We start from the raw sequence: 13611 nt of genomic DNA, 5'->3' as shown, positions 1-13611 counted from the left end.
GCATTTTAGTTATATATTATATTATTCAGGGTTTTCACTGTGTAATAATTGAGCTGTCAAAGTAAAATATAACTTAGTTGCCGCCGTCTCACACTGTAGGCGGAACCAGGGAGGATCTGTAGAGCTCACGTGATCTGTAGCCCCAGCCGCCATGTGTACGGAGCCGCGTAGTCATGTGACAGGCTTACAAAGCGCTGCCATGTTCTCGGAGACTAATGGTCACAGAAGCTGCAGGTTACCTCCAACCTATATGAAAAGCCTTCAATGAGGACGCACTTAGCAGCAGAGCAGCGTCAGAAGATGATGAGTAGGGGATATATACATATAGCAGACCCCAGAGATGCTCCCAGGGAGGGGATATATACATATAGCAGACCCCAATGATGCTGCCAGAGAGGGGATATATACATATAGCAGACCCCAATGATGCTGCCAGAGAGGGGATATATACATATAGCAGACCCCAGAGATGCTGCCAGAGAGGGGATATATGCATATAGCAGACCCCAGAGATGCTGCCAGAGAGGGGATATATACATATAGCAGACCCCAGAGATGCTGCCAGAGAGGGGATATATATATATAGCAGACCCCAGAGATGCTGCCAGAGAGGGGATATATACATATAGCAGACCCCAGACATACTGCCAGAGAGGGGATATATACATATAGCAGACCCCAGGCATACTGCCAGAAAGGGGATATATACATATAGCAGACCCCAGAGATGCTGCCAGAGAGGGGATATATGCATATAGCAGACCCCAGAGATGCTGCCAGAGAGGGGATATATACATATAGCAGACCCCAGAGATACTCCCAGGGAGGGGATATATACATATAGCAGACCCCAGGCATACTGCCAGAGAGGGGATACATACATATAGCAGACCCCAGGCATACTGCCAGAGAGGGGATACATACATATAGCAGACCCCAGAGATACTGCCAGAGAGGGGATACATACATAGAGCAGACCCCAGGCATACTGCCAGAGAGGGGATACATACATATAGCAGACCCCAGGCATACTGCCAGAGAGGGGATATATACATATAGCAGACCCCAGAGATGCTGCAAGAGAGGGGATATATACATATAGCAGACCCCAGGCATACTGCCAGAGAGGGGATATATACATATAGCAGGCCCCAGAGATGCTGCCAGAGGGGAGATACATACATATAGCAGACCCCAGGCATACTGCCAGAGAGGGGATATATACATATAGCAGACCCCAGGCATACTGCCAGAGAGGGGATATATGCATATAGCAGTCCCCAGAGATGCTGCCAGAGGGGAGATACATACATATAGCAGACCCCAGGCATACTGCCAGAGAGGGGATATATACATATTGCAGACCCCAGAGATGCTGCCAGAGGGGATATATACATATAGCAGACCCCAGGCATACTGCCAGAGAGGGGATATACACATATAGCAGACCCCAGAGATGCTGCCAGAGAGGGGATATATACATATAGCAGACCCCAGACATACTGCCAGAGAGGGGATATATATACATATAGCAGACCCCAGACATACTGCTAGAGAGGGGATATATACATATAGCAGACCCCAGGCATACTGCCAGAAAGGGGATACATACATATAGCAGACCCCAGGCATACTGCCAGAGAGGGGATACATACATATAGCAGACCCCAGGCATACTGCCAGAGAGGGGATACATACATATAGCAGACCCCAGGCATACTGCCAGAGAGGGGATACATACATATAGCAGACCCCAGGCATACTGCCAGAGAGGGGATACATACATATAGCAGACCCCAGGCATACTGCCAGAGAGGGGATACATACATATAGCAGACCCCAGACATACTGCCAGAGAGGGGATACATACATCTAGCAGACCCCAGGCATACTGCCAGAGGGGATACATACATATAGCAGACCCCAGAGATGCTGCCAGAGAGGGGATATATGCATATAGCAGACCCCAGAGATGCTGCCAGAGAGGGGATATATACATATAGCAGACCCCAGGCATACTGCCAGAGAGGGGATATATACATATTGCAGACCCCAGAGATGCTGCCAGAGAGGGGATATATGCATATAGCTGACCCCAGAGATACTGCCAGAGAGGGGATAGATACATATAGCAGACCCCAGGCATACTGCCAGAGAGGGGATATATACATATAGCAGACCCCAGGCATACTGCCAGAGAGGGGATATATACATATAGCAGACCCCAGAGATGCTCCCAGAGGGGGGATACATACATATAGCAGACCCCAGGCATACTGCCAGGGAGGGGATACATACATATAGCAGACCCCAGAGATGTTCCGAGAGGGGGGATACATACATATAGCAGACCCCAGGCATACTGCCAGAGAGGGGATATATACATATAGCAGACCCCAGGCATACTGCCAGAGAGGGATATATGCATATAGCAGACCCCAGAGATACTGCCAGAGAGGGGATATATACATATAGCAGACCTCAGGCATACTGCCAGAGAGTGAATATATACATATAGCAGACCCCAGAGATGCTGCCAGAGGGGAGATACATACATATAGCAGACCCCAGGCATACTGCCAGAGAGGGTATATATACATATAGCAGACCCCAGGCATACTGCCAGAGAGGGGATATACACATATAGCAGACCCCAGAGATGCTGCCAGAGAGGGGATATATACATATAGCAGACCCCAGACATACTGCCAGAGAGGGGATATATACATATAGCAGACCCCAGACATACTGCCAGAGAGGGGATATATACATATAGCAGACCCCAGGCATACTGCCAGAAAGGGGATATATACATATAGCAGACCCCAGGCATACTGCCAGAGAGGGGATATATGCATATAGCAGACCCCAGAGATGCTGCCAGAGAGGGGATATATACATATAGCAGACCCCAGAGATGCTGCCAGAGAGGGGATATATACATATAGCAGACCCCAGGCATACTGCCAGAGAGGGGATATATACATATAGCAGACCCCAGAGATGATGCCATAGAGGGGATATATACATATAGCAGACCCCAGGCATACTGCCAGAGAGGGGATATATACATATAGCAGACCCCAGAGATACTGCCAGAGAGGGGATATATACATATAGCAGACCCCAGGCATACTGCCAGAGAGGGGATATATACATATAGCAGACCCCAGGCATACTGCCAGAGAGGGGATATATACATATAGCAGACCCCAGGCATACTGCCAGAGAGGGGATATATACATATAGCAGACCCCAGGCATACTGCCAGAGAGGGGATATATACATATAGCAGGCCCCAGGCATACTGCCAGAGAGGGGATATATACATATAGCAGACCCCAGGCATACTGCCAGAGAGGGGATATATACATATAGCAGACCCCAGGCATACTGCCAGAGAGGGGATATATACATATAGCAGGCCCCAGAGATGCTGCCAGAGAGGGGATATATACATATAGCAGACCCCAGAGATGCTGCCAGAGAGGGGATATATACATATAGCAGACCCCAGAGATGCTGCCAGAGAGGGGATACATACATATAGCAGACCCCAGGCATACTGCCAGAGAGGAGATATATACATATAGCAAACCCCAGAAATGCTGCCAGGGAGGGGATATATACATATAGCAGACTCCAGATATGCTACTGAATAGGGGATATATAAATAGCCCAGAGATGGCTCTGAAGGGGGGCTGGCTGGCTTTTTGGGACACAGAAGGGGGCAGGCTGGCTCTTTGGGGACACAGAAGGGGGGTCCTGCCTGGGGACACAGAAGTTCGACAGGCTGTCTCTGGGAACAGACGTGGGGGCAGGCTGCCTCTCTAGAAGAGCCTAAATAGTGCTATAGTCTCAGCAATGTTAGTATTTGTGATGTCAGAAGCTGCAGATATATTATACAGGACAAGACAGAGGCTATTTGGACTTTGCTATTAGAAGTTCCTTGTTGATCAGCAGAATTGCCTGTGATGTGATACCCCCTCCCACAAAGGCGTGCCTGTAGTACTATGTTTGCAGGTGCGTAAGAACTGGAGGAAGACTAAGAGATGGGCGATCATTGTGTTTGCAGCTGTCCCATGGACATTACGCTGGTTTCTCCCATCTTACAATTTGTGTATAGAATAAAAAGCCCTTATATGTAATTGCTATGTACTAATCCTTGTGTGGTGATGTAAAACACTACAGGGGGAATCCCTGACCAAGCTGCTGTGTTCCTATGTGCATGCACACACCAGCCCTGCCTCCTGTACCTGTGCACAACTGCACCAGCCAATGGATTAGGAATGATGGGTGCACGCCATCACCGGCATGGTGTGATCTGGTCAGCGCTGTAACAATTCTATGGTGCCCTTCCCATGGCCGTCCCTAAATCTGTGCGGTTTCTCTTGCAGTGGAAATCTTCTGTCGTGCAGTTGAAAGTTGCTGATGAACAAAGCAGGTAACACAAAGATCTGAGTAACTTACCATTTACTGCTCAGTCTATAATGTGCATGGTCTTATTTCTCTATATCTACATGTCACGCGTGTAATGGAAATCCTCCCACAAAGGCGTGCTGGCCGTTACTGTGGGCTGGCACGTAAGATCCGGAGGTATAATAAGGCAGAACAGAGGCCTCTTCTGTGTGTGTCTCATAGCTGGGATGTGCATTGTGGCTGCGCTCTTACATAGCTTCACCGAATCAGAGTATATTTCTCTAGTATATACCATCTCCCATTCATCTGATTGGAGAAAAGATCATCCAATCAGATGTCAGAGCAAGATTAGCGTAATACATTAATTAAAAAGGATCAGAAATATCTTAAACTACTTTAAAATTTGGTGGTGGGGGATGTTTAGACTAATTCATTTTTTATTTTTTTTTTACTATTTTGCTCTTTTCAGCTCTGTTTCCACTCTGGGAAATATTTACATGATTTCTTTTTTTGTTTTGTTTATGTTGTGTTTTAAATTCAGGTCTCACTGGTCAAAATGGGATCAACCTGTCTGATAGAAGTGGGTGGGAAGCTACATGACGGGTAATTATTTTGCACCTTGTCCTTTTTCCCTTAGTTTTATTGTATACGTCCATTACAGCCTGAAATACAGATTCATTCACTGAGAACCGCTATCGTCTACCATATTTGTACGTGTCATGTGTTCAGCACAGTGCGGTAGTAGAATTCCTATTTAAAAGACAAATTCTGATTTTGCCCATAAAGTAAATATCTCACCCCTAGAACCCTCTTCCCAGATGACTAGGGTCCATGATGCAGTTGTGCTTAGTACCAGTTCTTGGCTGTGCTGCGCTGGAGCCTTTTTTGGCCCCTTCTGTTGCTGTATCAGCCTAGATAGTGCTACAGTACATTCTTATTGGTGTTCTTAAGTAACAACTAGCATTTTAGTTATATATTATATTATTCAGGGTTTTCACTGTGTAATAATTGAGCTGTCAAAGTAAAATATAACTTAGTTGCCGCCGTCTCACACTGTAGGCGGAACCAGGGAGGATCTGTAGAGCTCACGTGATCTGTAGCCCCAGCCGCCATGTGTACGGAGCCGCGTAGTCATGTGACAGGCTTACAAAGCGCTGCCATGTTCTCGGAGACTAATGGTCACAGAAGCTGCAGGTTACCTCCAACCTATATGAAAAGCCTTCAATGAGGACGCACTTAGCAGCAGAGCAGCGTCAGAAGATGATGAGTAGGGGATATATACATATAGCAGACCCCAGAGATGCTCCCAGGGAGGGGATATATACATATAGCAGACCCCAATGATGCTGCCAGAGAGGGGATATATACATATAGCAGACCCCAATGATGCTGCCAGAGAGGGGATATATACATATAGCAGACCCCAGAGATGCTGCCAGAGAGGGGATATATGCATATAGCAGACCCCAGAGATGCTGCCAGAGAGGGGATATATACATATAGCAGACCCCAGAGATGCTGCCAGAGAGGGGATATATATATATAGCAGACCCCAGAGATGCTGCCAGAGAGGGGATATATACATATAGCAGACCCCAGACATACTGCCAGAGAGGGGATATATACATATAGCAGACCCCAGGCATACTGCCAGAAAGGGGATATATACATATAGCAGACCCCAGAGATGCTGCCAGAGAGGGGATATATGCATATAGCAGACCCCAGAGATGCTGCCAGAGAGGGGATATATACATATAGCAGACCCCAGAGATACTCCCAGGGAGGGGATATATACATATAGCAGACCCCAGGCATACTGCCAGAGAGGGGATACATACATATAGCAGACCCCAGAGATATTGCCAGAGAGGGGATACATACATAGAGCAGACCCCAGGCATACTGCCAGAGAGGGGATACATACATATAGCAGACCCCAGGCATACTGCCAGAGAGGGGATACATACATATAGCAGACCCCAGAGATACTGCCAGAGAGGGGATACATACATAGAGCAGACCCCAGGCATACTGCCAGAGAGGGGATACATACATATAGCAGACCCCAGGCATACTGCCAGAGAGGGGATATATACATATAGCAGACCCCAGAGATGCTGCAAGAGAGGGGATATATACATATAGCAGACCCCAGGCATACTGCCAGAGAGGGGATATATACATATAGCAGTCCCCAGAGATGCTGCCAGAGGGGAGATACATACATATAGCAGACCCCAGGCATACTGCCAGAGAGGGGATATATACATATAGCAGACCCCAGGCATACTGCCAGAGAGGGGATATATGCATATAGCAGTCCCCAGAGATGCTGCCAGAGGGGAGATACATACATATAGCAGACCCCAGGCATACTGCCAGAGAGGGGATATATACATATTGCAGACCCCAGAGATGCTGCCAGAGGGGATATATACATATAGCAGACCCCAGGCATACTGCCAGAGAGGGGATATACACATATAGCAGACCCCAGAGATGCTGCCAGAGAGGGGATATATACATATAGCAGACCCCAGACATACTGCCAGAGAGGGGATATATATACATATAGCAGACCCCAGACATACTGCTAGAGAGGGGATATATACATATAGCAGACCCCAGGCATACTGCCAGAAAGGGGATACATACATATAGCAGACCCCAGGCATACTGCCAGAGAGGGGATACATACATATAGCAGACCCCAGGCATACTGCCAGAGAGGGGATACATACATATAGCAGACCCCAGGCATACTGCCAGAGAGGGGATACATACATATAGCAGACCCCAGGCATACTGCCAGAGAGGGGATACATACATATAGCAGACCCCAGGCATACTGCCAGAGAGGGGATACATACATATAGCAGACCCCAGACATACTGCCAGAGAGGGGATACATACATCTAGCAGACCCCAGGCATACTGCCAGAGGGGATACATACATATAGCAGACCCCAGAGATGCTGCCAGAGAGGGGATATATGCATATAGCAGACCCCAGAGATGCTGCCAGAGAGGGGATATATACATATAGCAGACCCCAGGCATACTGCCAGAGAGGGGATATATACATATTGCAGACCCCAGAGATGCTGCCAGAGAGGGGATATATGCATATAGCTGACCCCAGAGATACTGCCAGAGAGGGGATAGATACATATAGCAGACCCCAGGCATACTGCCAGAGAGGGGATATATACATATAGCAGACCCCAGGCATACTGCCAGAGAGGGGATATATACATATAGCAGACCCCAGAGATGCTCCCAGAGGGGGGATACATACATATAGCAGACCCCAGGCATACTGCCAGGGAGGGGATACATACATATAGCAGACCCCAGAGATGTTCCGAGAGGGGGGATACATACATATAGCAGACCCCAGGCATACTGCCAGAGAGGGGATATATACATATAGCAGACCCCAGGCATACTGCCAGAGAGGGATATATGCATATAGCAGACCCCAGAGATACTGCCAGAGAGGGGATATATACATATAGCAGACCTCAGGCATACTGCCAGAGAGTGAATATATACATATAGCAGACCCCAGAGATGCTGCCAGAGGGGAGATACATACATATAGCAGACCCCAGGCATACTGCCAGAGAGGGTATATATACATATAGCAGACCCCAGGCATACTGCCAGAGAGGGGATATACACATATAGCAGACCCCAGAGATGCTGCCAGAGAGGGGATATATACATATAGCAGACCCCAGACATACTGCCAGAGAGGGGATATATACATATAGCAGACCCCAGACATACTGCCAGAGAGGGGATATATACATATAGCAGACCCCAGGCATACTGCCAGAAAGGGGATATATACATATAGCAGACCCCAGGCATACTGCCAGAGAGGGGATATATGCATATAGCAGACCCCAGAGATGCTGCCAGAGAGGGGATATATACATATAGCAGACCCCAGAGATGCTGCCAGAGAGGGGATATATACATATAGCAGACCCCAGGCATACTGCCAGAGAGGGGATATATACATATAGCAGACCCCAGAGATGATGCCATAGAGGGGATATATACATATAGCAGACCCCAGGCATACTGCCAGAGAGGGGATATATACATATAGCAGACCCCAGAGATACTGCCAGAGAGGGGATATATACATATAGCAGACCCCAGGCATACTGCCAGAGAGGGGATATATACATATAGCAGACCCCAGGCATACTGCCAGAGAGGGGATATATACATATAGCAGACCCCAGGCATACTGCCAGAGAGGGGATATATACATATAGCAGACCCCAGGCATACTGCCAGAGAGGGGATATATACATATAGCAGGCCCCAGGCATACTGCCAGAGAGGGGATATATACATATAGCAGACCCCAGGCATACTGCCAGAGAGGGGATATATACATATAGCAGACCCCAGGCATACTGCCAGAGAGGGGATATATACATATAGCAGGCCCCAGGCATACTGCCAGAGAGGGGATATATACATATAGCAGGCCCCAGGCATACTGCCAGAGAGGGGATATATACATATAGCAGGCCCCAGAGATGCTGCCAGAGAGGGGATATATACATATAGCAGACCCCAGAGATGCTGCCAGAGAGGGGATATATACATATAGCAGACCCCAGAGATGCTGCCAGAGAGGGGATACATACATATAGCAGACCCCAGGCATACTGCCAGAGAGGAGATATATACATATAGCAAACCCCAGAAATGCTGCCAGGGAGGGGATATATACATATAGCAGACTCCAGATATGCTACTGAATAGGGGATATATAAATAGCCCAGAGATGGCTCTGAAGGGGGGCTGGCTGGCTTTTTGGGACACAGAAGGGGGCAGGCTGGCTCTTTGGGGACACAGAAGGGGGGTCCTGCCTGGGGACACAGAAGTTCGACAGGCTGTCTCTGGGAACAGACGTGGGGGCAGGCTGCCTCTCTAGAAGAGCCTAAATAGTGCTATAGTCTCAGCAATGTTAGTATTTGTGATGTCAGAAGCTGCAGATATATTATACAGGACAAGACAGAGGCTATTTGGACTTTGCTATTAGAAGTTCCTTGTTGATCAGCAGAATTGCCTGTGATGTGATACCCCCTCCCACAAAGGCGTGCCTGTAGTACTATGTTTGCAGGTGCGTAAGAACTGGAGGAAGACTAAGAGATGGGCGATCATTGTGTTTGCAGCTGTCCCATGGACATTACGCTGGTTTCTCCCATCTTACAATTTGTGTATAGAATAAAAAGCCCTTATATGTAATTGCTATGTACTAATCCTTGTGTGGTGATGTAAAACACTACAGGGGGAATCCCTGACCAAGCTGCTGTGTTCCTATGTGCATGCACACACCAGCCCTGCCTCCTGTACCTGTGCACAACTGCACCAGCCAATGGATTAGGAATGATGGGTGCACGCCATCACCGGCATGGTGTGATCTGGTCAGCGCTGTAACAATTCTATGGTGCCCTTCCCATGGCCGTCCCTAAATCTGTGCGGTTTCTCTTGCAGTGGAAATCTTCTGTCGTGCAGTTGAAAGTTGCTGATGAACAAAGCAGGTAACACAAAGATCTGAGTAACTTACCATTTACTGCTCAGTCTATAATGTGCATGGTCTTATTTCTCTATATCTACATGTCACGCGTGTAATGGAAATCCTCCCACAAAGGCGTGCTGGCCGTTACTGTGGGCTGGCACGTAAGATCCGGAGGTATAATAAGGCAGAACAGAGGCCTCTTCTGTGTGTGTCTCATAGCTGGGATGTGCATTGTGGCTGCGCTCTTACATAGCTTCACCGAATCAGAGTATATTTCTCTAGTATATACCATCTCCCATTCATCTGATTGGAGAAAAGATCATCCAATCAGATGTCAGAGCAAGATTAGCGTAATACATTAATTAAAAAGGATCAGAAATATCTTAAACTACTTTAAAATTTGGTGGTGGGGGATGTTTAGACTAATTCATTTTTTATTTTTTTTTTACTATTTTGCTGTTTTCAGCTCTGTTTCCACTCTGGGAAATATTTACATGATTTCTTTTTTTGTTTTGTTTATGTTGTGTTTTAAATTCAGGTCTCACTGGTCAAAATGGGATCAACCTGTCTGATAGAAGTGGGTGGGAAGCTACATGACGGGTAATTATTTTGCACCTTGTCCTTTTTCCCTTAGTTTTATTGTATACGTCCATTACAGCCTGAAATACAGATTCATTCACTGAGAACCGCTATCGTCTACCATATTTGTACGTGTCATGTGTTCAGCACAGTGCGGTAGTAGAATTCCTATTTAAAAGACAAATTCTGATTTTGCCCATAAAGTAAATATCTCACCCCTAGAACCCTCTTCCCAGACGACTAGGATCCATGATGCAGTTGTGCTTAGTACCAGTTCTTGGCTGTGCTGCGCTGGAGCCTTTTTTGGCCCCTTCTGTTGCTGTATCAGCCTAGATAGTGCTACAGTACATTCTTATTGGTGTTCTTAAGTAACAACTAGCATTTTAGTTATATATTATATTATTCAGGGTTTTCACTGTGTAATAATTGAGCTGTCAAAGTAAAATATAACTTAGTTGCCGCCGTCTCACACTGTAGGCGGCACCAGGGAGGATCTGTAGAGCTCACGTGATCTGTAGCCCCAGCAGCCATGTGTACGGAGCCGCGTAGTCATGTGACAGGCTTACAAAGCGCGGCCATGTTCTCGGAGACTAATGGTCACAGAAGCTGCAGGTTACCTCCAACCTATATGAAAAGCCTTCAATGAGGACGCACTTAGCAGCAGAGCAGCGTCAGAAGATGATGAGTAGGGGATATATACATATAGCAGACCCCAGAGATGCTCCCAGGGAGGGGATATATACATATAGCAGACCCCAATGATGCTGCCAGAGAGGGGATATATACATATAGCAGACCCCAATGATGCTGCCAGAGAGGGGATATATACATATAGCAGACCCCAGAGATGCTGCCAGAGAGGGGATATATACATATAGCAGACCCCAGAGATGCTGCCAGAGAGGGGATATATACATATAGCAGACCCCAGAGATGCTGCCAGAGAGGGGATATATACATATAGCAGACCCCAGAGATGCTGCCAGAGAGGGGATATATACATATAGCAGACCCCAGAGATGCTGCCAGAGAGGGGATATATACATATAGCATACCCCAGAGATGCTGCCAGAGAGGGGATATATACATATAGCAGACCCCAGGCATACTGCCAGAGAGGGGATATATACATATAGCAGACCCCAGGCATACTGCCAGAAAGGGGATATATACATATAGCAGACCCCAGAGATGATGCCAGAGAGGGGATATATACATATAGCAGACCCCAGAGATGCTGCCAGAGAGGGGATATATGCATATAGCAGACCCCAGAGATGCTGCCAGAGAGGGGATATATACATATAGCAGACCCCAGAGATTCTGCCAGAGAGGGGATACATACATATAGCAGACCCCAGGCATACTGCCAGAGAGGGGATACATACATATAGCAGACCCCAGGCATACTGCCAGAGAGGGGATATATACATATAGCAGACCCCAGAGATGCTGCCAGAGAGGGGATATATACATATAGCAGACCCCAGGCATACTGCCAGAGAGGGGATATATACATATAGCAGGCCCCAGAGATGCTGCCAGAGAGGGGATATATACATATAGCAGACCCCAGAGATGCTGCCAGAGAGGGGATATATACATATAGCAGACCCCAGGCATACTGCCAGAGAGGGGATATATACATATAGCAGACCCCAGGCATACTGCCAGAAAGGGGATATATACATATAGCAGACCCCAGAGATGATGCCATAGAGGGGATATATACATATAGCAGACCCCAGAGATGCTGCCAGAGAGGGGATATATGCATATAGCAGACCCCAGAGATGCTGCCAGAGAGGGGATATATACATATAGCAGACCCCAGAGATACTCCCAGGGAGGGGATATATACATATAGCAGACCCCAGGAATACTGCCAGAGAGGGGATACATACATATAGCAGACCCCAGAGATACTGCCAGAGAGGGGATACATACATATAGCAGACCCCAGGCATACTGCCAGAGAGGGGATACATACATATAGCAGACCCCAGGCATACTGCCAGAGAGGGGATATATACATATAGCAGACCCCAGAGATGCTGCCAGAGAGGGGATATATACATATAGCAGACCCCAGGCATACTGCCAGAGAGGGGATATACACATATAGCAGACCCCAGAGATGCTGCCAGAGAGGGGATATATACATATAGCAGACCCCAGACATACTGCCAGAGAGGGGATATATACATATAGCAGACCCCAGGCATACTGCCAGAAAGGGGATATATACATATAGCAGACCCCAGGCATACTGCCAGAAATGGGATATATACATATAGCAGACCCCAGAGATGATGCCATAGAGGGGATATATACATATAGCAGACCCCAGAGATGCTGCCAGAGAGGGGATATATACATATAGCAGACCCCAGGCATGCTGCGAGAGAGGGGATATATGCATATAGCAGACCCCAGGCATACTGCCAGAGAGGGGATATATACATATAGCAGACCCCAGAGATGCTGCCAGAGAGGGGATATATGCATATAGCAGTCCCCAGAGATGCTGCCAGAGGGGAGATACATACATATAGCAGACCCCAGGCATACTGCCAGAGAGGGGATATATACATAATGCAGACCCCAGAGATGCTGCCAGAGGGGAGATACATACATATAGCAGACCCCAGGCATACTGCCAGAGAGGGGATATACACATATAGCAGACCCCAGAGATGCTGCCAGAGAGGGGATATATACATATAGCAGACCCCAGACATACTGCCAGAGAGGGTATATATATATACATATAGCAGACCCCAGACATACTGCCAGAGAGGGGATATATATATCTAGCAGACCCCAGGCATACTGCCAGAAAGGGGATATATACATATAGCAGACCCCAGGCATACTGCCAGAAAGGGGATATATACATATAGCAGACCCCAGAGATGATGCCATAGAGGGGATATATACATATAGCAGACCCCAGAGATGCTGCCAGAGAGGGGATATATACATATAGCAGTCCCCAGAGATGCTGCCAGAGAGGGGATATATACATATAGCAGACCCCAGGCATACTGCCAGAGAGG

At 47.4% G+C, this 13611-nt stretch overlaps 1 long non-coding RNA gene across 6 annotated transcripts in view; it reads left to right on the top strand.

The window, feature by feature from the left end:
* Positions 1–13611, top strand: part of LOC148443317 (uncharacterized) — a 60452-nt gene that overhangs the window by 15567 nt on the left and 31274 nt on the right. For all 6 annotated transcript variants that reach the window (XR_015875698.1, XR_015875699.1, XR_015875697.1 and 3 more), the window contains 4 exons: positions 4398–4444; positions 4961–5022; positions 9949–9995; positions 10512–10573. This is a non-coding gene — a long non-coding RNA (uncharacterized LOC148443317). The remainder of the gene's footprint in view (positions 1–4397; positions 4445–4960; positions 5023–9948; positions 9996–10511; positions 10574–13611) is intronic.

Source organism: Taudactylus pleione, unplaced genomic scaffold (assembly GCF_031769625.1).
Source record: "Taudactylus pleione unplaced genomic scaffold, aTauple2 ptg001303l, whole genome shotgun sequence".
NCBI classification, from domain to species: Eukaryota; Metazoa; Chordata; class Amphibia; order Anura; family Myobatrachidae; genus Taudactylus; species Taudactylus pleione.
The sequence above is the reverse complement of the archived record's forward strand: the minus strand, read 5'-3'. Positions and strand labels throughout refer to the sequence as shown.